Below are 26,719 nucleotides of genomic sequence, written 5' to 3'. Positions count from 1 at the left end.
CGCTTTATATTTTTTCATGCGACTAAATCAAATTTATTATTTTAGAAAGTATAAAGTCACAATTTAGCATGAAATTAAGCCCAATTTTTTCCCCGCTGTTATAAATAAATTCAGTATTGACTAAATTTTAACCAAGGCCTTGGTATGGTAATACACAACAAAATTGACATTCTAGAGCTTTAAAATAGCTTTAACTTGTAGAAGTTGTCTACTGTTAAGGTTAATTTAGGTTTTAAAACAAGGAAATACAGGCTTAGAAGGTATAGTTTTAGAAAATTGACTAAAAAAGGAGAAAATGCACTTGGACATGGCATGTTTCATAAAATCACTTTTTTGTTGCATTTCAGTGTCAACTGCTAACCTTCATAAAATATTTATTTCTGAACCGATTTTCAAAACTAGCAGGCGAAAATGCTCGTTTAAACTAGTAGAAAACAGAAATCCATTTAAAGTGGAATTGGGGAAAAAAAATGTTAATCCTTAAGGTAGCAATACACAGTTAGAAGTTTAGTTTCGCATTATGGCCCCTGTGAATTTTTTAAATATGAAAGTTTTTGTACAATAAAATTGATTTTTAGGTAATTGAAGAATAATATAGCCTTCTTAGTGGGTTTATATGAACATTTAGATTGATTTTAACATGTTTTATAGGCCATTTCAATGATTGACAGTCCGTATTTTCCTATCCGTACCGTTCATAGGTCCATAAATTATTGTAGTGTTTATCAACAAAGATTTTGCGCTCGATCTTTTCAATTCAATTTTATGGAAAAACGAGCAGGAAGACATATGATTTTTTTTGGACCACTTGATAGATATAAACCTATGGATTCAGGAAAGGTATCACTGTAATTCATTGAAATTTTCCTTTAGACCAAATTTTGGAGACTTTTGTGACATGTTCACCCCCCTTTTTTGCTATATTTTGTATCTAAGAAATGCAGATTGTTGCCATGGTTACACCCAAAAGGGATTATATTTCACCCTTATGACCATTAGAAATCAAATCTATGGAAGATTCTCTTTCTACAAGTATATACATGCATAACACACATGTAAAGCCTTCTTTGTTAGACAGGAGGGGAAAGGGGGTGTTTAAAAATTATGAGTGTCAATTTTAAGTTTTTTTCCTAACTGTGTATTGCTACCTTATGGCATTTGACAAAGCAAATAATTGCCTTTTTTTCAGACAAACATACCACAAAACTATTGATATTTAGGTTATAGATACAATTCTAAGGAAGAAACAACCTTTAGTATGACAATGTATGTTAGTTTTGTTGTTTATTGTCCTTAGCAACCAATATAGACATTTTGACACATAGACTTGGTTCCGTTATTAATTGATACTTTATTGGCTACCCCTTGGAAAAGAAGATTGCGCGTTATGTAGAAACCTTAGAAGGGAACGCTTTATATTTTTTCATGCGACTAAATCAAATTTATTATTTTAGAAAGTATAAAGTCACAATTTAGCATGAAATTAAGCCCAATTTTTTCCCCGCTGTTATAAATAAATTCAGTATTGACTAAATTTTAACCAAGGCCTTGGTATGGTAATACACAACAAAATTGACATTCTAGAGCTTTAAAATAGCTTTAACTTGTAGAAGTTGTCTACTGTTAAGGTTAATTTAGGTTTTAAAACAAGGAAATACAGGCTTAGAAGGTATAGTTTTAGAAAATTGACTAAAAAAGGAGAAAATGCACTTGGACATGGCATGTTTCATAAAATCACTTTTTTGTTGCATTTCAGTGTCAACTGCTAACCTTCATAAAATATTTATTTCTGAACCGATTTTCAAAACTAGCAGGCGAAAATGCTCGTTTAAACTAGTAGAAAACAGAAATCCATTTAAAGTGGAATTGGGGAAAAAAAATGTTAATCCTTAAGGTAGCAATACACAGTTAGAAGTTTAGTTTCGCATTATGGCCCCTGTGAATTTTTTAAATATGAAAGTTTTTGTACAATAAAATTGATTTTTAGGTAATTGAAGAATAATATAGCCTTCTTAGTGGGTTTATATGAACATTTAGATTGATTTTAACATGTTTTATAGGCCATTTCAATGATTGACAGTCCGTATTTTCCTATCCGTACCGTTCATAGGTCCATAAATTATTGTAGTGTTTATCAACAAAGATTTTGCGCTCGATCTTTTCAATTCAATTTTATGGAAAAACGAGCAGGAAGACATATGATTTTTTTTGGACCACTTGATAGATATAAACCTATGGATTCAGGAAAGGTATCACTGTAATTCATTGAAATTTTCCTTTAGACCAAATTTTGGAGACTTTTGTGACATGTTCACCCCCCTTTTTTGCTATATTTTGTATCTAAGAAATGCAGATTGTTGCCATGGTTACACCCAAAAGGGATTATATTTCACCCTTATGACCATTAGAAATCAAATCTATGGAAGATTCTCTTTCTACAAGTATATACATGCATAACACACATGTAAAGCCTTCTTTGTTAGACAGGAGGGGAAAGGGGGTGTTTAAAAATTATGAGTGTCAATTTTAAGTTTTTTTCCTAACTGTGTATTGCTACCTTATGGCATTTGACAAAGCAAATAATTGCCTTTTTTTCAGACAAACATACCACAAAACTATTGATATTTAGGTTATAGATACAATTCTAAGGAAGAAACAACCTTTAGTATGACAATGTATGTTAGTTTTGTTGTTTATTGTCCTTAGCAACCAATATAGACATTTTGACACATAGACTTGGTTCCGTTATTAATTGATACTTTATTGGCTACCCCTTGGAAAAGAAGATTGCGCGTTATGTAGAAACCTTAGAAGGGAACGCTTTATATTTTTTCATGCGACTAAATCAAATTTATTATTTTAGAAAGTATAAAGTCACAATTTAGCATGAAATTAAGCCCAATTTTTTCCCCGCTGTTATAAATAAATTCAGTATTGACTAAATTTTAACCAAGGCCTTGGTATGGTAATACACAACAAAATTGACATTCTAGAGCTTTAAAATAGCTTTAACTTGTAGAAGTTGTCTACTGTTAAGGTTAATTTAGGTTTTAAAACAAGGAAATACAGGCTTAGAAGGTATAGTTTTAGAAAATTGACTAAAAAAGGAGAAAATGCACTTGGACATGGCATGTTTCATAAAATCACTTTTTTGTTGCATTTCAGTGTCAACTGCTAACCTTCATAAAATATTTATTTCTGAACCGATTTTCAAAACTAGCAGGCGAAAATGCTCGTTTAAACTAGTAGAAAACAGAAATCCATTTAAAGTGGAATTGGGGAAAAAAAATGTTAATCCTTAAGGTAGCAATACACAGTTAGAAGTTTAGTTTCGCATTATGGCCCCTGTGAATTTTTTAAATATGAAAGTTTTTGTACAATAAAATTGATTTTTAGGTAATTGAAGAATAATATAGCCTTCTTAGTGGGTTTATATGAACATTTAGATTGATTTTAACATGTTTTATAGGCCATTTCAATGATTGACAGTCCGTATTTTCCTATCCGTACCGTTCATAGGTCCATAAATTATTGTAGTGTTTATCAACAAAGATTTTGCGCTCGATCTTTTCAATTCAATTTTATGGAAAACGAGCAGGAAGACATATGATTTTTTTTGGACCACTTGATAGATATAAACCTATGGATTCAGGAAAGGTATCACTGTAATTCATTGAAATTTTCCTTTAGACCAAATTTTGGAGACTTTTGTGACATGTTCACCCCCCTTTTTTGCTATATTTTGTATCTAAGAAATGCAGATTGTTGCCATGGTTACACCCAAAAGGGATTATATTTCACCCTTATGACCATTAGAAATCAAATCTATGGAAGATTCTCTTTCTACAAGTATATACATGCATAACACACATGTAAAGCCTTCTTTGTTAGACAGGAGGGGAAAGGGGGTGTTTAAAAATTATGAGTGTCAATTTTAAGTTTTTTTCCTAACTGTGTATTGCTACCTTATGGCATTTGACAAAGCAAATAATTGCCTTTTTTTCAGACAAACATACCACAAAACTATTGATATTTAGGTTATAGATACAATTCTAAGGAAGAAACAACCTTTAGTATGACAATGTATGTTAGTTTTGTTGTTTATTGTCCTTAGCAACCAATATAGACATTTTGACACATAGACTTGGTTCCGTTATTAATTGATACTTTATTGGCTACCCCTTGGAAAAGAAGATTGCGCGTTATGTAGAAACCTTAGAAGGGAACGCTTTATATTTTTTCATGCGACTAAATCAAATTTATTATTTTAGAAAGTATAAAGTCACAATTTAGCATGAAATTAAGCCCAATTTTTTCCCCGCTGTTATAAATAAATTCAGTATTGACTAAATTTTAACCAAGGCCTTGGTATGGTAATACACAACAAAATTGACATTCTAGAGCTTTAAAATAGCTTTAACTTGTAGAAGTTGTCTACTGTTAAGGTTAATTTAGGTTTTAAAACAAGGAAATACAGGCTTAGAAGGTATAGTTTTAGAAAATTGACTAAAAAAGGAGAAAATGCACTTGGACATGGCATGTTTCATAAAATCACTTTTTTGTTGCATTTCAGTGTCAACTGCTAACCTTCATAAAATATTTATTTCTGAACCGATTTTCAAAACTAGCAGGCGAAAATGCTCGTTTAAACTAGTAGAAAACAGAAATCCATTTAAAGTGGAATTGGGGAAAAAAAATGTTAATCCTTAAGGTAGCAATACACAGTTAGAAGTTTAGTTTCGCATTATGGCCCCTGTGAATTTTTTAAATATGAAAGTTTTTGTACAATAAAATTGATTTTTAGGTAATTGAAGAATAATATAGCCTTCTTAGTGGGTTTATATGAACATTTAGATTGATTTTAACATGTTTTATAGGCCATTTCAATGATTGACAGTCCGTATTTTCCTATCCGTACCGTTCATAGGTCCATAAATTATTGTAGTGTTTATCAACAAAGATTTTGCGCTCGATCTTTTCAATTCAATTTTATGGAAAAACGAGCAGGAAGACATATGATTTTTTTTGGACCACTTGATAGATATAAACCTATGGATTCAGGAAAGGTATCACTGTAATTCATTGAAATTTTCCTTTAGACCAAATTTTGGAGACTTTTGTGACATGTTCACCCCCCTTTTTTGCTATATTTTGTATCTAAGAAATGCAGATTGTTGCCATGGTTACACCCAAAAGGGATTATATTTCACCCTTATGACCATTAGAAATCAAATCTATGGAAGATTCTCTTTCTACAAGTATATACATGCATAACACACATGTAAAGCCTTCTTTGTTAGACAGGAGGGGAAAGGGGGTGTTTAAAAATTATGAGTGTCAATTTTAAGTTTTTTTCCTAACTGTGTATTGCTACCTTATGGCATTTGACAAAGCAAATAATTGCCTTTTTTTCAGACAAACATACCACAAAACTATTGATATTTAGGTTATAGATACAATTCTAAGGAAGAAACAACCTTTAGTATGACAATGTATGTTAGTTTTGTTGTTTATTGTCCTTAGCAACCAATATAGACATTTTGACACATAGACTTGGTTCCGTTATTAATTGATACTTTATTGGCTACCCCTTGGAAAAGAAGATTGCGCGTTATGTAGAAACCTTAGAAGGGAACGCTTTATATTTTTTCATGCGACTAAATCAAATTTATTATTTTAGAAAGTATAAAGTCACAATTTAGCATGAAATTAAGCCCAATTTTTTCCCCGCTGTTATAAATAAATTCAGTATTGACTAAATTTTAACCAAGGCCTTGGTATGGTAATACACAACAAAATTGACATTCTAGAGCTTTAAAATAGCTTTAACTTGTAGAAGTTGTCTACTGTTAAGGTTAATTTAGGTTTTAAAACAAGGAAATACAGGCTTAGAAGGTATAGTTTTAGAAAATTGACTAAAAAAGGAGAAAATGCACTTGGACATGGCATGTTTCATAAAATCACTTTTTTGTTGCATTTCAGTGTCAACTGCTAACCTTCATAAAATATTTATTTCTGAACCGATTTTCAAAACTAGCAGGCGAAAATGCTCGTTTAAACTAGTAGAAAACAGAAATCCATTTAAAGTGGAATTGGGAAAAAAAATGTTAATCCTTAAGGTAGCAATACACAGTTAGAAGTTTAGTTTCGCATTATGGCCCCTGTGAATTTTTTAAATATGAAAGTTTTTGTACAATAAAATTGATTTTTAGGTAATTGAAGAATAATATAGCCTTCTTAGTGGGTTTATATGAACATTTAGATTGATTTTAACATGTTTTATAGGCCATTTCAATGATTGACAGTCCGTATTTTCCTATCCGTACCGTTCATAGGTCCATAAATTATTGTAGTGTTTATCAACAAAGATTTTGCGCTCGATCTTTTCAATTCAATTTTATGGAAAACGAGCAGGAAGACATATGATTTTTTTTGGACCACTTGATAGATATAAACCTATGGATTCAGGAAAGGTATCACTGTAATTCATTGAAATTTTCCTTTAGACCAAATTTTGGAGACTTTTGTGACATGTTCACCCCCCTTTTTTGCTATATTTTGTATCTAAGAAATGCAGATTGTTGCCATGGTTACACCCAAAAGGGATTATATTTCACCCTTATGACCATTAGAAATCAAATCTATGGAAGATTCTCTTTCTACAAGTATATACATGCATAACACACATGTAAAGCCTTCTTTGTTAGACAGGAGGGGAAAGGGGGTGTTTAAAAATTATGAGTGTCAATTTTAAGTTTTTTTCCTAACTGTGTATTGCTACCTTATGGCATTTGACAAAGCAAATAATTGCCTTTTTTTCAGACAAACATACCACAAAACTATTGATATTTAGGTTATAGATACAATTCTAAGGAAGAAACAACCTTTAGTATGACAATGTATGTTAGTTTTGTTGTTTATTGTCCTTAGCAACCAATATAGACATTTTGACACATAGACTTGGTTCCGTTATTAATTGATACTTTATTGGCTACCCCTTGGAAAAGAAGATTGCGCGTTATGTAGAAACCTTAGAAGGGAACGCTTTATATTTTTTCATGCGACTAAATCAAATTTATTATTTTAGAAAGTATAAAGTCACAATTTAGCATGAAATTAAGCCCAATTTTTTCCCCGCTGTTATAAATAAATTCAGTATTGACTAAATTTTAACCAAGGCCTTGGTATGGTAATACACAACAAAATTGACATTCTAGAGCTTTAAAATAGCTTTAACTTGTAGAAGTTGTCTACTGTTAAGGTTAATTTAGGTTTTTAAACAAGGAAATACAGGCTTAGAAGGTATAGTTTTAGAAAATTGACTAAAAAAGGAGAAAATGCACTTGGACATGGCATGTTTCATAAAATCACTTTTTTGTTGCATTTCAGTGTCAACTGCTAACCTTCATAAAATATTTATTTCTGAACCGATTTTCAAAACTAGCAGGCGAAAATGCTCGTTTTAACTAGTAGAAAACAGAAATCCATTTAAAGTGGAATTGGGAAAAAAAATGTTAATCCTTATGGCATTTGACAAAGCAAATAATTGCCTTTTTTCAGACAAACATACCACAAAACTATTGATATTTAGGTTATAGATACAATTCTAAGGAAGAAACAACCTTTAGTATGACAATGTATGTTAGTTTTGTTGTTTATTGTCCTTAGCAACCAATATAGACATTTTGACACATAGACTTGGTTCCGTTATTAATTGATACTTTATTGGCTACCCCTTGGAAAAGAAGATTGCGCGTTATGTAGAAACCTTAGAAGGGAACGTTTTATATTTTTTCATGCGACTAAATCAAATTTATTATTTTAGAAAGTATAAAGTCACAATTTAGCATGAAATTAAGCCCAATTTTTTCCCCGCTGTTATAAATAAATTCAGTATTGACTAAATTTTAACCAAGGCCTTGGTATGGTAATACACAACAAAATTGACATTCTAGAGCTTTAAAATAGCTTTAACTTGTAGAAGTTGTCTACTGTTAAGGTTAATTTAGGTTTTTAAACAAGGAAATACAGGCTTAGAAGGTATAGTTTTAGAAAATTGACTAAAAAAGGAGAAAATGCACTTGGACATGGCATGTTTCATAAAATCACTTTTTTGTTGCATTTCAGTGTCAACTGCTAACCTTCATAAAATATTTATTTCTGAACCGATTTTCAAAACTAGCAGGCGAAAATGCTCGTTTTAACTAGTAGAAAACAGAAATCCATTTAAAGTGGAATTGGGAAAAAAAATGTTAATCCTTATGGCATTTGACAAAGCAAATAATTGCCTTTTTTTCAGACAAACATACCACAAAACTATTGATATTTAGGTTATAGATACAATTCTAAGGAAGAAACAACCTTTAGTATGACAATGTATGTTAGTTTTGTTGTTTATTGTCCTTAGCAACCAATATAGACATTTTGACACATAGACTTGGTTCCGTTATTAATTGATACTTTATTGGCTACCCCTTGGAAAAGAAGATTGCGCGTTATGTAGAAACCTTAGAAGGGAACGTTTTATATTTTTTCATGCGACTAAATCAAATTTATTATTTTAGAAAGTATAAAGTCACAATTTAGCATGAAATTAAGCCCAATTTTTTCCCCGCTGTTATAAATAAATTCAGTATTGACTAAATTTTAACCAAGGCCTTGGTATGGTAATACACAACAAAATTGACATTCTAGAGCTTTAAAATAGCTTTAACTTGTAGAAGTTGTCTACTGTTAAGGTTAATTTAGGTTTTTAAACAAGGAAATACAGGCTTAGAAGGTATAGTTTTAGAAAATTGACTAAAAAAGGAGAAAATGCACTTGGACATGGCATGTTTCATAAAATCACTTTTTTGTTGCATTTCAGTGTCAACTGCTAACCTTCATAAAATATTTATTTCTGAACCGATTTTCAAAACTAGCAGGCGAAAATGCTCGTTTTAACTAGTAGAAAACAGAAATCCATTTAAAGTGGAATTGGGAAAAAAAATGTTAATCCTTAAGGTAGCAATACACAGTTAGAAGTTTAGTTTCGCATTATGGCCCCTGTGAATTTTTTAAATATGAAAGTTTTTGTACAATAAAATTGATTTTTAGGTAATTGAAGAATAATATAGCCTTCTTAGTGGGTTTATATGAACATTTAGATTGATTTTAACATGTTTTATAGGCCATTTCAATGATTGACAGTCCGTATTTTCCTATCCGTACCGTTCATAGGTCCATAAATTATTGTAGTGTTTATCAACAAAGATTTTGCGCTCGATCTTTTCAATTCAATTTTATGGAAAAACGAGCAGGAAGACATATGATTTTTTTTGGACCACTTGATAGATATAAACCTATGGATTCAGGAAAGGTATCACTGTAATTCATTGAAATTTTCCTTTAGACCAAATTTTGGAGACTTTTGTGACATGTTCACCCCCCTTTTTTGCTATATTTTGTATCTAAGAAATGCAGATTGTTGCCATGGTTACACCCAAAAGGGATTATATTTCACCCTTATGACCATTAGAAATCAAATCTATGGAAGATTCTCTTTCTACAAGTATATACATGCATAACACACATGTAAAGCCTTCTTTGTTAGACAGGAGGGGAAAGGGGGTGTTTAAAAATTATGAGTGTCAATTTTAAGTTTTTTTCCTAACTGTGTATTGCTACCTTATGGCATTTGACAAAGCAAATAATTGCCTTTTTTTCAGACAAACATACCACAAAACTATTGATATTTAGGTTATAGATACAATTCTAAGGAAGAAACAACCTTTAGTATGACAATGTATGTTAGTTTTGTTGTTTATTGTCCTTAGCAACCAATATAGACATTTTGACACATAGACTTGGTTCCGTTATTAATTGATACTTTATTGGCTACCCCTTGGAAAAGAAGATTGCGCGTTATGTAGAAACCTTAGAAGGGAACGCTTTATATTTTTTCATGCGACTAAATCAAATTTATTATTTTAGAAAGTATAAAGTCACAATTTAGCATGAAATTAAGCCCAATTTTTTCCCCGCTGTTATAAATAAATTCAGTATTGACTAAATTTTAACCAAGGCCTTGGTATAGTAATACACAACAAAATTGACATTCTAGAGCTTTAAAATAGCTTTAACTTGTAGAAGTTGTCTACTGTTAAGGTTAATTTAGGTTTTTAAACAAGGAAATACAGGCTTAGAAGGTATAGTTTTAGAAAATTGACTAAAAAAGGAGAAAATGCACTTGGACATGGCATGTTTCATAAAATCACTTTTTTGTTGCATTTCAGTGTCAACTGCTAACCTTCATAAAATATTTATTTCTGAACCGATTTTCAAAACTAGCAGGCGAAAATGCTCGTTTTAACTAGTAGAAAACAGAAATCCATTTAAAGTGGAATTGGGAAAAAAAATGTTAATCCTTAAGGTAGCAATACACAGTTAGAAGTTTAGTTTCGCATTATGGCCCCTGTGAATTTTTTAAATATGAAAGTTTTTGTACAATAAAATTGATTTTTAGGTAATTGAAGAATAATATAGCCTTCTTAGTGGGTTTATATGAACATTTAGATTGATTTTAACATGTTTTATAGGCCATTTCAATGATTGACAGTCCGTATTTTCCTATCCGTACCGTTCATAGGTCCATAAATTATTGTAGTGTTTATCAACAAAGATTTTGCGCTCGATCTTTTCAATTCAATTTTATGGAAAAACGAGCAGGAAGACATATGATTTTTTTTGGACCACTTGATAGATATAAACCTATGGATTCAGGAAAGGTATCACTGTAATTCATTGAAATTTTCCTTTAGACCAAATTTTGGAGACTTTTGTGACATGTTCACCCCCCTTTTTTGCTATATTTTGTATCTAAGAAATGCAGATTGTTGCCATGGTTACACCCAAAAGGGATTATATTTCACCCTTATGACCATTAGAAATCAAATCTATGGAAGATTCTCTTTCTACAAGTATATACATGCATAACACACATGTAAAGCCTTCTTTGTTAGACAGGAGGGGAAAGGGGGTGTTTAAAAATTATGAGTGTCAATTTTAAGTTTTTTTCCTAACTGTGTATTGCTACCTTATGGCATTTGACAAAGCAAATAATTGCCTTTTTTTCAGACAAACATACCACAAAACTATTGATATTTAGGTTATAGATACAATTCTAAGGAAGAAACAACCTTTAGTATGACAATGTATGTTAGTTTTGTTGTTTATTGTCCTTAGCAACCAATATAGACATTTTGACACATAGACTTGGTTCCGTTATTAATTGATACTTTATTGGCTACCCCTTGGAAAAGAAGATTGCGCGTTATGTAGAAACCTTAGAAGGGAACGCTTTATATTTTTTCATGCGACTAAATCAAATTTATTATTTTAGAAAGTATAAAGTCACAATTTAGCATGAAATTAAGCCCAATTTTTTCCCCGCTGTTATAAATAAATTCAGTATTGACTAAATTTTAACCAAGGCCTTGGTATGGTAATACACAACAAAATTGACATTCTAGAGCTTTAAAATAGCTTTAACTTGTAGAAGTTGTCTACTGTTAAGGTTAATTTAGGTTTTAAAACAAGGAAATACAGGCTTAGAAGGTATAGTTTTAGAAAATTGACTAAAAAAGGAGAAAATGCACTTGGACATGGCATGTTTCATAAAATCACTTTTTTGTTGCATTTCAGTGTCAACTGCTAACCTTCATAAAATATTTATTTCTGAACCGATTTTCAAAACTAGCAGGCGAAAATGCTCGTTTAAACTAGTAGAAAACAGAAATCCATTTAAAGTGGAATTGGGGAAAAAAAATGTTAATCCTTGAGGTAGCAATACACAGTTAGAAGTTTAGTTTCGCATTATGGCCCCTGTGAATTTTTTAAATATGAAAGTTTTTGTACAATAAAATTGATTTTTAGGTAATTGAAGAATAATATAGCCTTCTTAGTGGGTTTATATGAACATTTAGATTGATTTTAACATGTTTTATAGGCCATTTCAATGATTGACAGTCCGTATTTTCCTATCCGTACCGTTCATAGGTCCATAAATTATTGTAGTGTTTATCAACAAAGATTTTGCGCTCGATCTTTTCAATTCAATTTTATGGAAAAACGAGCAGGAAGACATATGATTTTTTTTGGACCACTTGATAGATATAAACCTATGGATTCAGGAAAGGTATCACTGTAATTCATTGAAATTTTCCTTTAGACCAAATTTTGGAGACTTTTGTGACATGTTCACCCCCCTTTTTTGCTATATTTTGTATCTAAGAAATGCAGATTGTTGCCATGGTTACACCCAAAAGGGATTATATTTCACCCTTATGACCATTAGAAATCAAATCTATGGAAGATTCTCTTTCTACAAGTATATACATGCATAACACACATGTAAAGCCTTCTTTGTTAGACAGGAGGGGAAAGGGGGTGTTTAAAAATTATGAGTGTCAATTTTAAGTTTTTTTCCTAACTGTGTATTGCTACCTTATGGCATTTGACAAAGCAAATAATTGCCTTTTTTTCAGACAAACATACCACAAAACTATTGATATTTAGGTTATAGATACAATTCTAAGGAAGAAACAACCTTTAGTATGACAATGTATGTTAGTTTTGTTGTTTATTGTCCTTAGCAACCAATATAGACATTTTGACACATAGACTTGGTTCCGTTATTAATTGATACTTTATTGGCTACCCCTTGGAAAAGAAGATTGCGCGTTATGTAGAAACCTTAGAAGGGAACGCTTTATATTTTTTCATGCGACTAAATCAAATTTATTATTTTAGAAAGTATAAAGTCACAATTTAGCATGAAATTAAGCCCAATTTTTTCCCCGCTGTTATAAATAAATTCAGTATTGACTAAATTTTAACCAAGGCCTTGGTATGGTAATACACAACAAAATTGACATTCTAGAGCTTTAAAATAGCTTTAACTTGTAGAAGTTGTCTACTGTTAAGGTTAATTTAGGTTTTAAAACAAGGAAATACAGGCTTAGAAGGTATAGTTTTAGAAAATTGACTAAAAAAGGAGAAAATGCACTTGGACATGGCATGTTTCATAAAATCACTTTTTTGTTGCATTTCAGTGTCAACTGCTAACCTTCATAAAATATTTATTTCTGAACCGATTTTCAAAACTAGCAGGCGAAAATGCTCGTTTAAACTAGTAGAAAACAGAAATCCATTTAAAGTGGAATTGGGGAAAAAAAATGTTAATCCTTAAGGTAGCAATACACAGTTAGAAGTTTAGTTTCGCATTATGGCCCCTGTGAATTTTTTAAATATGAAAGTTTTTGTACAATAAAATTGATTTTTAGGTAATTGAAGAATAATATAGCCTTCTTAGTGGGTTTATATGAACATTTAGATTGATTTTAACATGTTTTATAGGCCATTTCAATGATTGACAGTCCGTATTTTCCTATCCGTACCGTTCATAGGTCCATAAATTATTGTAGTGTTTATCAACAAAGATTTTGCGCTCGATCTTTTCAATTCAATTTTATGGAAAAACGAGCAGGAAGACATATGATTTTTTTTGGACCACTTGATAGATATAAACCTATGGATTCAGGAAAGGTATCACTGTAATTCATTGAAATTTTCCTTTAGACCAAATTTTGGAGACTTTTGTGACATGTTCACCCCCCTTTTTTGCTATATTTTGTATCTAAGAAATGCAGATTGTTGCCATGGTTACACCCAAAAGGGATTATATTTCACCCTTATGACCATTAGAAATCAAATCTATGGAAGATTCTCTTTCTACAAGTATATACATGCATAACACACATGTAAAGCCTTCTTTGTTAGACAGGAGGGGAAAGGGGGTGTTTAAAAATTATGAGTGTCAATTTTAAGTTTTTTTCCTAACTGTGTATTGACTAAATCAAATTTATTATTTTAGAAAGTATAAAGTCACAATTTAGCATGAAATTAAGCCCAATTTTTTCCCCGCTGTTATAAATAAATTCAGTATTGACTAAATTTTAACCAAGGCCTTGGTATGGTAATACACAACAAAATTGACATTCTAGAGCTTTAAAATAGCTTTAACTTGTAGAAGTTGTCTACTGTTAAGGTTAATTTAGGTTTTAAAACAAGGAAATACAGGCTTAGAAGGTATAGTTTTAGAAAATTGACTAAAAAAGGAGAAAATGCACTTGGACATGGCATGTTTCATAAAATCACTTTTTTGTTGCATTTCAGTGTCAACTGCTAACCTTCATAAAATATTTATTTCTGAACCGATTTTCAAAACTAGCAGGCGAAAATGCTCGTTTAAACTAGTAGAAAACAGAAATCCATTTAAAGTGGAATTGGGAAAAAAAATGTTAATCCTTAAGGTAGCAATACACAGTTAGAAGTTTAGTTTCGCATTATGGCCCCTGTGAATTTTTTAAATATGAAAGTTTTTGTACAATAAAATTGATTTTTAGGTAATTGAAGAATAATATAGCCTTCTTAGTGGGTTTATATGAACATTTAGATTGATTTTAACATGTTTTATAGGCCATTTCAATGATTGACAGTCCGTATTTTCCTATCCGTACCGTTCATAGGTCCATAAATTATTGTAGTGTTTATCAACAAAGATTTTGCGCTCGATCTTTTCAATTCAATTTTATGGAAAAACGAGCAGGAAGACATATGATTTTTTTTGGACCACTTGATAGATATAAACCTATGGATTCAGGAAAGGTATCACTGTAATTCATTGAAATTTTCCTTTAGACCAAATTTTGGAGACTTTTGTGACATGTTCACCCCCCTTTTTTGCTATATTTTGTATCTAAGAAATGCAGATTGTTGCCATGGTTACACCCAAAAGGGATTATATTTCACCCTTATGACCATTAGAAATCAAATCTATGGAAGATTCTCTTTCTACAAGTATATACATGCATAACACACATGTAAAGCCTTCTTTGTTAGACAGGAGGGGAAAGGGGGTGTTTAAAAATTATGAGTGTCAATTTTAAGTTTTTTTCCTAACTGTGTATTGCTACCTTATGGCATTTGACAAAGCAAATAATTGCCTTTTTTTCAGACAAACATACCACAAAACTATTGATATTTAGGTTATAGATACAATTCTAAGGAAGAAACAACCTTTAGTATGACAATGTATGTTAGTTTTGTTGTTTATTGTCCTTAGCAACCAATATAGACATTTTGACACATAGACTTGGTTCCGTTATTAATTGATACTTTATTGGCTACCCCTTGGAAAAGAAGATTGCGCGTTATGTAGAAACCTTAGAAGGGAACGCTTTATATTTTTTCATGCGACTAAATCAAATTTATTATTTTAGAAAGTATAAAGTCACAATTTAGCATGAAATTAAGCCCAATTTTTTCCCCGCTGTTATAAATAAATTCAGTATTGACTAAATTTTAACCAAGGCCTTGGTATGGTAATACACAACAAAATTGACATTCTAGAGCTTTAAAATAGCTTTAACTTGTAGAAGTTGTCTACTGTTAAGGTTAATTTAGGTTTTTAAACAAGGAAATACAGGCTTAGAAGGTATAGTTTTAGAAAATTGACTAAAAAAGGAGAAAATGCACTTGGACATGGCATGTTTCATAAAATCACTTTTTTGTTGCATTTCAGTGTCAACTGCTAACCTTCATAAAATATTTATTTCTGAACCGATTTTCAAAACTAGCAGGCGAAAATGCTCGTTTTAACTAGTAGAAAACAGAAATCCATTTAAAGTGGAATTGGGAAAAAAAATGTTAATCCTTATGGCATTTGACAAAGCAAATAATTGCCTTTTTTTCAGACAAACATACCACAAAACTATTGATATTTAGGTTATAGATACAATTCTAAGGAAGAAACAACCTTTAGTATGACAATGTATGTTAGTTTTGTTGTTTATTGTCCTTAGCAACCAATATAGACATTTTGACACATAGACTTGGTTCCGTTATTAATTGATACTTTATTGGCTACCCCTTGGAAAAGAAGATTGCGCGTTATGTAGAAACCTTAGAAGGGAACGCTTTATATTTTTTCATGCGACTAAATCAAATTTATTATTTTAGAAAGTATAAAGTCACAATTTAGCATGAAATTAAGCCCAATTTTTTCCCCGCTGTTATAAATAAATTCAGTATTGACTAAATTTTAACCAAGGCCTTGGTATGGTAATACACAACAAAATTGACATTCTAGAGCTTTAAAATAGCTTTAACTTGTAGAAGTTGTCTACTGTTAAGGTTAATTTAGGTTTTTAAACAAGGAAATACAGGCTTAGAAGGTATAGTTTTAGAAAATTGACTAAAAAAGGAGAAAATGCACTTGGACATGGCATGTTTCATAAAATCACTTTTTTGTTGCATTTCAGTGTCAACTGCTAACCTTCATAAAATATTTATTTCTGAACCGATTTTCAAAACTAGCAGGCGAAAATGCTCGTTTTAACTAGTAGAAAACAGAAATCCATTTAAAGTGGAATTGGGGAAAAAAATGTTAATCCTTAAGGTAGCAATACACAGTCAGAAGTTTAGTTTCGCATTATGGCCCCTGTGAATTTTTTAAATATGAAAGTTTTTGTACAATAAAATTGATTTTTAGGTAATTGAAGAATAATATAGCCTTCTTAGTGGGTTTATATGAACATTTAGATTGATTTTAACATGTTTTATAGGCCATTTCAATGATTGACAGTCCGTATTTTCCTATCCGTACCGTTCATAGGTCCATAAATTATTGTAGTGTTTATCAACAAAGATTTTGCGCTCGATCTTTTCAATTCAATTTTATGGAAAAACGAGCAGGAAGACATATGATTTTTTTTGGACCACTTGATAGATATAAACCTATGGATTCAGGAAAGGTATCACTGTAATTCATTGAAATTTTCCTTTAGACCAAATTTTGGAGACTTTTGTGACATGTTCACCCCCCTTTTTTGCTATATTTTGTATCTAAGAAATGCAGATTGTTGCCATGGTTACACCCAAAAGGGATTATATTTCACCCTTATGACCATTAGAAATCAAATCTATGGAAGATTCTCTTTCTACAAGTATATACATGCATAACACACATGTAAAGCCTTCTTTGTTAGACAGGAGGGGAAAGGGGGTGTTTAAAAATTATGAGTGTCAATTTTAAGTTTTTTTCCTAACTGTGTATTGCTACCTTATGGCATTTGACAAAGCAAATAATTGCCTTTTTTTCAGACAAACATACCACAAAACTATTGATATTTAGGTTATAGATACAATTCTAAGGAAGAAACAACCTTTAGTATGACAATGTATGTTAGTTTTGTTGTTTATTGTCCTTAGCAACCAATATAGACATTTTGACACATAGACTTGGTTCCGTTATTAATTGATACTTTATTGGCTACCCCTTGGAAAAGAAGATTGCGCGTTATGTAGAAACCTTAGAAGGGAACGCTTTATATTTTTTCATGCGACTAAATCAAATTTATTATTTTAGAAAGTATAAAGTCACAATTTAGCATGAAATTAAGCCCAATTTTTTCCCCGCTGTTATAAATAAATTCAGTATTGACTAAATTTTAACCAAGGCCTTGGTATGGTAATACACAACAAAATTGACATTCTAGAGCTTTAAAATAGCTTTAACTTGTAGAAGTTGTCTACTGTTAAGGTTAATTTAGGTTTTAAAACAAGGAAATACAGGCTTAGAAGGTATAGTTTTAGAAAATTGACTAAAAAAGGAGAAAATGCACTTGGACATGGCATGTTTCATAAAATCACTTTTTTGTTGCATTTCAGTGTCAACTGCTAACCTTCATAAAATATTTATTTCTGAACCGATTTTCAAAACTAGCAGGCGAAAATGCTCGTTTAAACTAGTAGAAAACAGAAATCCATTTAAAGTGGAATTGGGGAAAAAAAATGTTAATCCTTAAGGTAGCAATACACAGTTAAAAGTTTAGTTTCGCATTATGGCCCCTGTGAATTTTTTAAATATGAAAGTTTTTGTACAATAAAATTGATTTTTAGGTAATTGAAGAATAATATAGCCTTCTTAGTGGGTTTATATGAACATTTAGATTGATTTTAACATGTTTTATAGGCCATTTCAATGATTGACAGTCCGTATTTTCCTATCCGTACCGTTCATAGGTCCATAAATTATTGTAGTGTTTATCAACAAAGATTTTGCGCTCGATCTTTTCAATTCAATTTTATGGAAAAACGAGCAGGAAGACATATGATTTTATTTGGACCACTTGATAGATATAAACCTATGGATTCAGGAAAGGTATCACTGTAATTCATTGAAATTTTCCTTTAGACCAAATTTTGGAGACTTTTGTGACATGTTCACCCCCCTTTTTTGCTATATTTTGTATCTAAGAAATGCAGATTGTTGCCATGGTTACACCCAAAAGGGATTATATTTCACCCTTATGACCATTAGAAATCAAATCTATGGAAGATTCTCTTTCTACAAGTATATACATGCATAACACACATGTAAAGCCTTCTTTGTTAGACAGGAGGGGAAAGGGGGTGTTTAAAAATTATGAGTGTCAATTTTAAGTTTTTTTCCTAACTGTGTATTGACTAAATCAAATTTATTATTTTAGAAAGTATAAAGTCACAATTTAGCATGAAATTAAGCCCAATTTTTTCCCCGCTGTTATAAATAAATTCAGTATTGACTAAATTTTAACCAAGGCCTTGGTATGGTAATACACAACAAAATTGACATTCTAGAGCTTTAAAATAGCTTTAACTTGTAGAAGTTGTCTACTGTTAAGGTTAATTTAGGTTTTAAAACAAGGAAATACAGGCTTAGAAGGTATAGTTTTAGAAAATTGACTAAAAAAGGAGAAAATGCACTTGGACATGGCATGTTTCATAAAATCACTTTTTTGTTGCATTTCAGTGTCAACTGCTAACCTTCATAAAATATTTATTTCTGAACCGATTTTCAAAACTAGCAGGCGAAAATGCTCGTCTAAACTAGTAGAAAACAGAAATCCATTTAAAGTGGAATTGGGGAAAAAAAATGTTAATCCTTAAGGTAGCAATACACAGTTAGAAGTTTAGTTTCGCATTATGGCCCCTGTGAATTTTTTAAATATGAAAGTTTTTGTACAATAAAATTGATTTTTAGGTAATTGAAGAATAATATAGCCTTCTTAGTGGGTTTATATGAACATTTAGATTGATTTTAACATGTTTTATAGGCCATTTCAATGATTGACAGTCCGTATTTTCCTATCCGTACCGTTCATAGGTCCATAAATTATTGTAGTGTTTATCAACAAAGATTTTGCGCTCGATCTTTTCAATTCAATTTTATGGAAAAACGAGCAGGAAGACATATGATTTTTTTTGGACCACTTGATAGATATAAACCTATGGATTCAGGAAAGGTATCACTGTAATTCATTGAAATTTTCCTTTAGACCAAATTTTGGAGACTTTTGTGACATGTTCACGCCCCTTTTTTGCTATATTTTGTATCTAAGAAATGCAGATTGTTGCCATGGTTACACCCAAAAGGGATTATATTTCACCCTTATGACCATTAGAAATTAAATCTATGGAAGATTCTCTTTCTACAAGTATATACATGCATAACACACATGTAAAGCCTTCTTTGTTAGACAGGAGGGGAAAGGGGGTGTTTAAAAATTATGAGTGTCAATTTTAAGTTTTTTTCCTAACTGTGTATTGCTACCTTATGGCATTTGACAAAGCAAATAATTGCCTTTTTTTCAGACAAACATACCACAAAACTATTGATATTTAGGTTATAGATACAATTCTAAGGAAGAAACAACCTTTAGTATGACAATGTATGTTAGTTTTGTTGTTTATTGTCCTTAGCAACCAATATAGACATTTTGACACATAGACTTGGTTCCGTTATTAATTGATACTTTATTGGCTACCCCTTGGAAAAGAAGATTGCGCGTTATGTAGAAACCTTAGAAGGGAACGCTTTATATTTTTTCATGCGACTAAATCAAATTTATTATTTTAGAAAGTATAAAGTCACAATTTAGCATGAAATTAAGCCCAATTTTTTCCCCGCTGTTATAAATAAATTCAGTATTGACTAAATTTTAACCAAGGCCTTGGTATGGTAATACACAACAAAATTGACATTCTAGAGCTTTAAAATAGCTTTAACTTGTAGAAGTTGTCTACTGTTAAGGTTAATTTAGGTTTTAAAACAAGGAAATACAGGCTTAGAAGGTATAGTTTTAGAAAATTGACTAAAAAAGGAGAAAATGCACTTGGACATGGCATGTTTCATAAAATCACTTTTTTGTTGCATTTCAGTGTCAACTGCTAACCTTCATAAAATATTTATTTCTGAACCGATTTTCAAAACTAGCAGGCGAAAATGCTCGTTTAAACTAGTAGAAAACAGAAATCCATTTAAAGTGGAATTGGGGAAAAAAAATGTTAATCCTTAAGGTAGCAATACACAGTTAGAAGTTTAGTTTCGCATTATGGCCCCTGTGAATTTTTTAAATATGAAAGTTTTTGTACAATAAAATTGATTTTTAGGTAATTGAAGAATAATATAGCCTTCTTAGTGGGTTTATATGAACATTTAGATTGATTTTAACATGTTTTATAGGCCATTTCAATGATTGACAGTCCGTATTTTCCTATCCGTACCGTTCATAGGTCCATAAATTATTGTAGTGTTTATCAACAAAGATTTTGCGCTCGATCTTTTCAATTCAATTTTATGGAAAAACGAGCAGGAAGACATATGATTTTTTTTGGACCACTTGATAGATATAAACCTATGGATTCAGGAAAGGTATCACTGTAATTCATTGAAATTTTCCTTTAGACCAAATTTTGGAGACTTTTGTGACATGTTCACGCCCCTTTTTTGCTATATTTTGTATCTAAGAAATGCAGATTGTTGCCATGGTTACACCCAAAAGGGATTATATTTCACCCTTATGACCATTAGAAATTAAATCTATGGAAGATTCTCTTTCTACAAGTATATACATGCATAACACACATGTAAAGCCTTCTTTGTTAGACAGGAGGGGAAAGGGGGTGTTTAAAAATTATGAGTGTCAATTTTAAGTTTTTTTCCTAACTGTGTATTGCTACCTTATGGCATTTGACAAAGCAAATAATTGCCTTTTTTTCAGACAAACATACCACAAAACTATTGATATTTAGGTTATAGATACAATTCTAAGGAAGAAACAACCTTTAGTATGACAATGTATGTTAGTTTTGTTGTTTATTGTCCTTAGCAACCAATATAGACATTTTGACACATAGACTTGGTTCCGTTATTAATTGATACTTTATTGGCTACCCCTTGGAAAAGAAGATTGCGCGTTATGTAGAAACCTTAGAAGGGAACGCTTTATATTTTTTCATGCGACTAAATCAAATTTATTATTTTAGAAAGTATAAAGTCACAATTTAGCATGAAATTAAGCCCAATTTTTTCCCCGCTGTTATAAATAAATTCAGTAGTGACTAAATTTTAACCAAGGCCTTGGTATGGTAATAAACAACAAAATTGACATTCTAGAGCTTTAAAATAGCTTTAACTTGTAGAAGTTGTCTACTGTTAAGGTTAATTTAGGTTTTTAAACAAGGAAATACAGGCTTAGAAGGTATAGTTTTAGAAAATTGACTAAAAAAGGAGAAAATGCACTTGGACATGGCATGTTTCATAAAATCACTTTTTTGTTGCATTTCAGTGTCAACTGCTAACCTTCATAAAATATTTATTTCTGAACCGATTTTCAAAACTAGCAGGCGAAAATGCTCGTTTAAACTAGTAGAAAACAGAAATCCATTTAAAGTGGAATTGGGAAAAAAAATGTTAATCCTTAAGGTAGCAATACACAGTTAGAAGTTTAGTTTCGCATTATGGCCCCTGTGAATTTTTTAAATATGAAAGTTTTTGTACAATAAAATTGATTTTTAGGTAATTGAAGAATAATATAGCCTTCTTAGTGGGTTTATATGAACATTTAGATTGATTTTAACATGTTTTATAGGCCATTTCAATGATTGACAGTCCGTATTTTCCTATCCGTACCGTTCATAGGTCCATAAATTATTGTAGTGTTTATCAACAAAGATTTTGCGCTCGATCTTTTCAATTCAATTTTATGGAAAAACGAGCAGGAAGACATATGATTTTTTTTGGACCACTTGATAGATATAAACCTATGGATTCAGGAAAGGTATCACTGTAATTCATTGAAATTTTCCTTTAGACAAAATTTTTGAGACTTTTGTGACATGTTCACCCCCCTTTTTTGCTATATTTTGTATCTAAGAAATGCAGATTGTTGCCATGGTTACACCCAAAAGGGATTATATTTCACCCTTATGACCATTAGAAATCAAATCTATGGAAGATTCTCTTTCTACAAGTATATACATGCATAACACACATGTAAAGCCTTCTTTGTTAGACAGGAGGGGAAAGGGGGTGTTTAAAAATTATGAGTGTCAATTTTAAGTTTTTTTCCTAACTGTGTATTGCTACCTTATGGCATTTGACAAAGCAAATAATTGCCTTTTTTTCAGACAAACATACCACAAAACTATTGATATTTAGGTTATAGATACAATTCTAAGGAAGAAACAACCTTTAGTATGACAATGTATGTTAGTTTTGTTGTTTATTGTCCTTAGCAACCAATATAGACATTTTGACACATAGACTTGGTTCCGTTATTAATTGATACTTTATTGGCTACCCCTTGGAAAAGAAGATTGCGCGTTATGTAGAAACCTTAGAAGGGAACGCTTTATATTTTTTCATGCGACTAAATCAAATTTATTATTTTAGAAAGTATAAAGTCACAATTTAGCATGAAATTAAGCCCAATTTTTTCCCCGCTGTTATAAATAAATTCAGTATTGACTAAATTTTAACCAAGGCCTTGGTATAGTAATACACAACAAAATTGACATTCTAGAGCTTTAAAATAGCTTTAACTTGTAGAAGTTGTTTACTGTTAAGGTTAATTTAGGTTTTTAAACAAGGAAATACAGGCTTAGAAGGTATAGTTTTAGAAAATTGACTAAAAAAGGAGAAAATGCACTTGGACATGGCATGTTTCATAAAATCACTTTTTTGTTGCATTTCAGTGTCAACTGCTAACCTTCATAAAATATTTATTTCTGAACCGATTTTCAAAACTAGCAGGCGAAAATGCTCGTTTTAACTAGTAGAAAACAGAAATCCATTTAAAGTGGAATTGGGAAAAAAAATGTTAATCCTTAAGGTAGCAATACACAGTTAGAAGTTTAGTTTCGCATTATGGCCCCTGTGAATTTTTTAAATATGAAAGTTTTTGTACAATAAAATTGATTTTTAGGTAATTGAAGAATAATATAGCCTTCTTAGTGGGTTTATATGAACATTTAGATTGATTTTAACATGTTTTATAGGCCATTTCAATGATTGACAGTCCGTATTTTCCTATCCGTACCGTTCATAGGTCCATAAATTATTGTAGTGTTTATCAACAAAGATTTTGCGCTCGATCTTTTCTATTCAATTTTATGGAAAAACGAGCAGGAAGACATATGATTTTTTTTGGACCACTTGATAGATATAAACCTATGGATTCAGGAAAGGTATCACTGTAATTCATTGAAATTTTCCTTTAGACCAAATTTTGGAGACTTTTGTGACATGTTCACGCCCCTTTTTTGCTATATTTTGTATCTAAGAAATGCAGATTGTTGCCATGGTTACACCCAAAAGGGATTATATTTCACCCTTATGACCATTAGAAATCAAATCTATGGAAGATTCTCTTTCTACAAGTATATACATGCATAACACACATGTAAAGCCTTCTTTGTTAGACAGGAGGGGAAAGGGGGTGTTTAAAAATTATGAGTGTCAATTTTAAGTTTTTTTCCTAACTGTGTATTGCTACCTTATGGCATTTGACAAAGCAAATAATTGCCTTTTTTTCAGACAAACATACCACAAAACTATTGATATTTAGGTTATAGATACAATTCTAAGGAAGAAACAACCTTTAGTATGACAATGTATGTTAGTTTTGTTGTTTATTGTCCTTAGCAACCAATATAGACATTTTGACACATAGACTTGGTTCCGTTATTAATTGATACTTTATTGGCTACCCCTTGGAAAAGAAGATTGCGCGTTATGTAGAAACCTTAGAAGGGAACGCTTTATATTTTTTCATGCGACTAAATCAAATTTATTATTTTAGAAAGTATAAAGTCACAATTTAGCATGAAATTAAGCCCAATTTTTTCCCCGCTGTTATAAATAAATTCAGTATTGACTAAATTTTAACCAAGGCCTTGGTATGGTAATACACAACAAAATTGACATTCTAGAGCTTTAAAATAGCTTTAACTTGTAGAAGTTGTCTACTGTTAAGGTTAATTTAGGTTTTAAAACAAGGAAATACAGGCTTAGAAGGTATAGTTTTAGAAAATTGACTAAAAAAGGAGAAAATGCACTTGGACATGGCATGTTTCATAAAATCACTTTTTTGTTGCATTTCAGTGTCAACTGCTAACCTTCATAAAATATTTATTTCTGAACCGATTTTCAAAACTAGCAGGCGAAAATGCTCGTTTAAACTAGTAGAAAACAGAAATCCATTTAAAGTGGAATTGGGGAAAAAAAATGTTAATCCTTAAGGTAGCAATACACAGTTAGAAGTTTAGTTTCGCATTATGGCCCCTGTGAATTTTTTAAATATGAAAGTTTTTGTACAATAAAATTGATTTTTAGGTAATTGAAGAATAATATAGCCTTCTTAGTGGGTTTATATGAACATTTAGATTGATTTTAACATGTTTTATAGGCCATTTCAATGATTGACAGTCCGTATTTTCCTATCCGTACCGTTCATAGGTCCATAAATTATTGTAGTGTTTATCAACAAAGATTTTGCGCTCGATCTTTTCAATTCAATTTTATGGAAAAACGAGCAGGAAGACATATGATTTTTTTTGGACCACTTGATAGATATAAACCTATGGATTCAGGAAAGGTATCACTGTAATTCATTGAAATTTTCCTTTAGACCAAATTTTGGAGACTTTTGTGACATGTTCACCCCCCTTTTTTGCTATATTTTGTATCTAAGAAATGCAGATTGTTGCCATGGTTACACCCAAAAGGGATTATATTTCACCCTTATGACCATTAGAAATCAAATCTATGGAAGATTCTCTTTCTACAAGTATATACATGCATAACACACATGTAAAGCCTTCTTTGTTAGACAGGAGGGGAAAGGGGGTGTTTAAAAATTATGAGTGTCAATTTTAAGTTTTTTTCCTAACTGTGTATTGCTACCTAACTTAAATATTCAGTTTTAACAAAACAAGACAAATACTTTATTAAAGTCCCACCACTTGTAACATATAAAATATAATGCACAGTAAAACACAAGTTAACAACAAGAGCCACTCTATAAAGAGTTATGAGAGGCTATAAAATAGTTTAACATCATACAAATACAATTCAACTATCATGAGCATAAAACACATTTTTGAATTAAGAAAAATGCTTTATAGAATTTGACAGAAACAATATCATAGTTTCCTCTCCAAGTCAACCATCGAACACTCGATCGCATGCACTCAAATAAATTTTACCACGAGACCACCAATAAATAGTTAAACTCTCCTTATTTAATGATATGATACGTTGAGCATCATTGATGAAGGTTGATCCAAGAAAAACATTTTCGTTTGTTCTAATGTCCAAGGTTAAGGGGAGGGTTGGGAGCCATTTAACATGTTTGACCCCGTCACGTTCTTCATCCATGGGTCTGCCCTAATTCATGATCAAGAGCCTTTAATTCAGAGGTTGTCGTTTGTTTCTGTGCTGTGTTACATGTTGGTTTTTCGTTCGTTTTTTGTGTTTATATAAATTAGTTTTCTCGTTTGAATTGTTTTACATTTGTCCTTTCAGGCCTTTTATTGATGCGGCATGAGCTTTGTTTAATGTTGAAGATCTTACGGTAACCTGTAGTTGATAATTTCTATGTCATTTTGGTATATTGTAAAGAGTTGTTTCATTAGCAATCACCACATCTTCTTTTTTTATTCCCCACTTATGGTCATTATGTTTTCTGGTCTGTGCGTCCGTTCGTCCGTCTGTCCGCTTCAGGTTAAAGTTTTTGATCGAGGTATTTTTTGATGAAGTTGAATTCTAATCAACTTGAAACTTAGTAAACATGTTTCTTATGATATTTCCTTTCTAATTTTAATGCCAAGTTAGAGTTTTTACCTTATTTTCACGGTCCGGTTAACGGAAAATGTTAGTGAGGATGGAACATCCGTGTACTATGGACACATTCCCGTTTATTTTTGAAACTATATAAAATATTGATTTCTGATCTATCAAACTATGTTGTTTTGTACAAAATTGCTTGAACATCATAATGCATGCAGCTTGTTTTGCTGCTAAAATTATAGATCCTTTTGACAAATAAAACGGTATTTTACCTCTTCAACAACATTAGATAAAAAGTATAATTTCACAAATATGAAATTGTATATATCTTCTTCCAGGTAAGGAACCGGATTCATTGCTGAATGTTAATATATCATTTAACATTCATTGAAAAAGATATTTGAATGAAAACATGAGCTTTTTATTATTTCAGATAAATGGATTGTCACCTTTTCCCCTTTTAACTTAATATAGTTACATGTTGTTACATGTAGGTTAAATCATATT

Source organism: Mytilus trossulus, chromosome 9, assembly GCF_036588685.1.
Source record: "Mytilus trossulus isolate FHL-02 chromosome 9, PNRI_Mtr1.1.1.hap1, whole genome shotgun sequence".
Taxonomy (NCBI): Eukaryota; Metazoa; Mollusca; class Bivalvia; order Mytilida; family Mytilidae; genus Mytilus; species Mytilus trossulus.
This window is presented reverse-complemented; position numbering follows the sequence as displayed.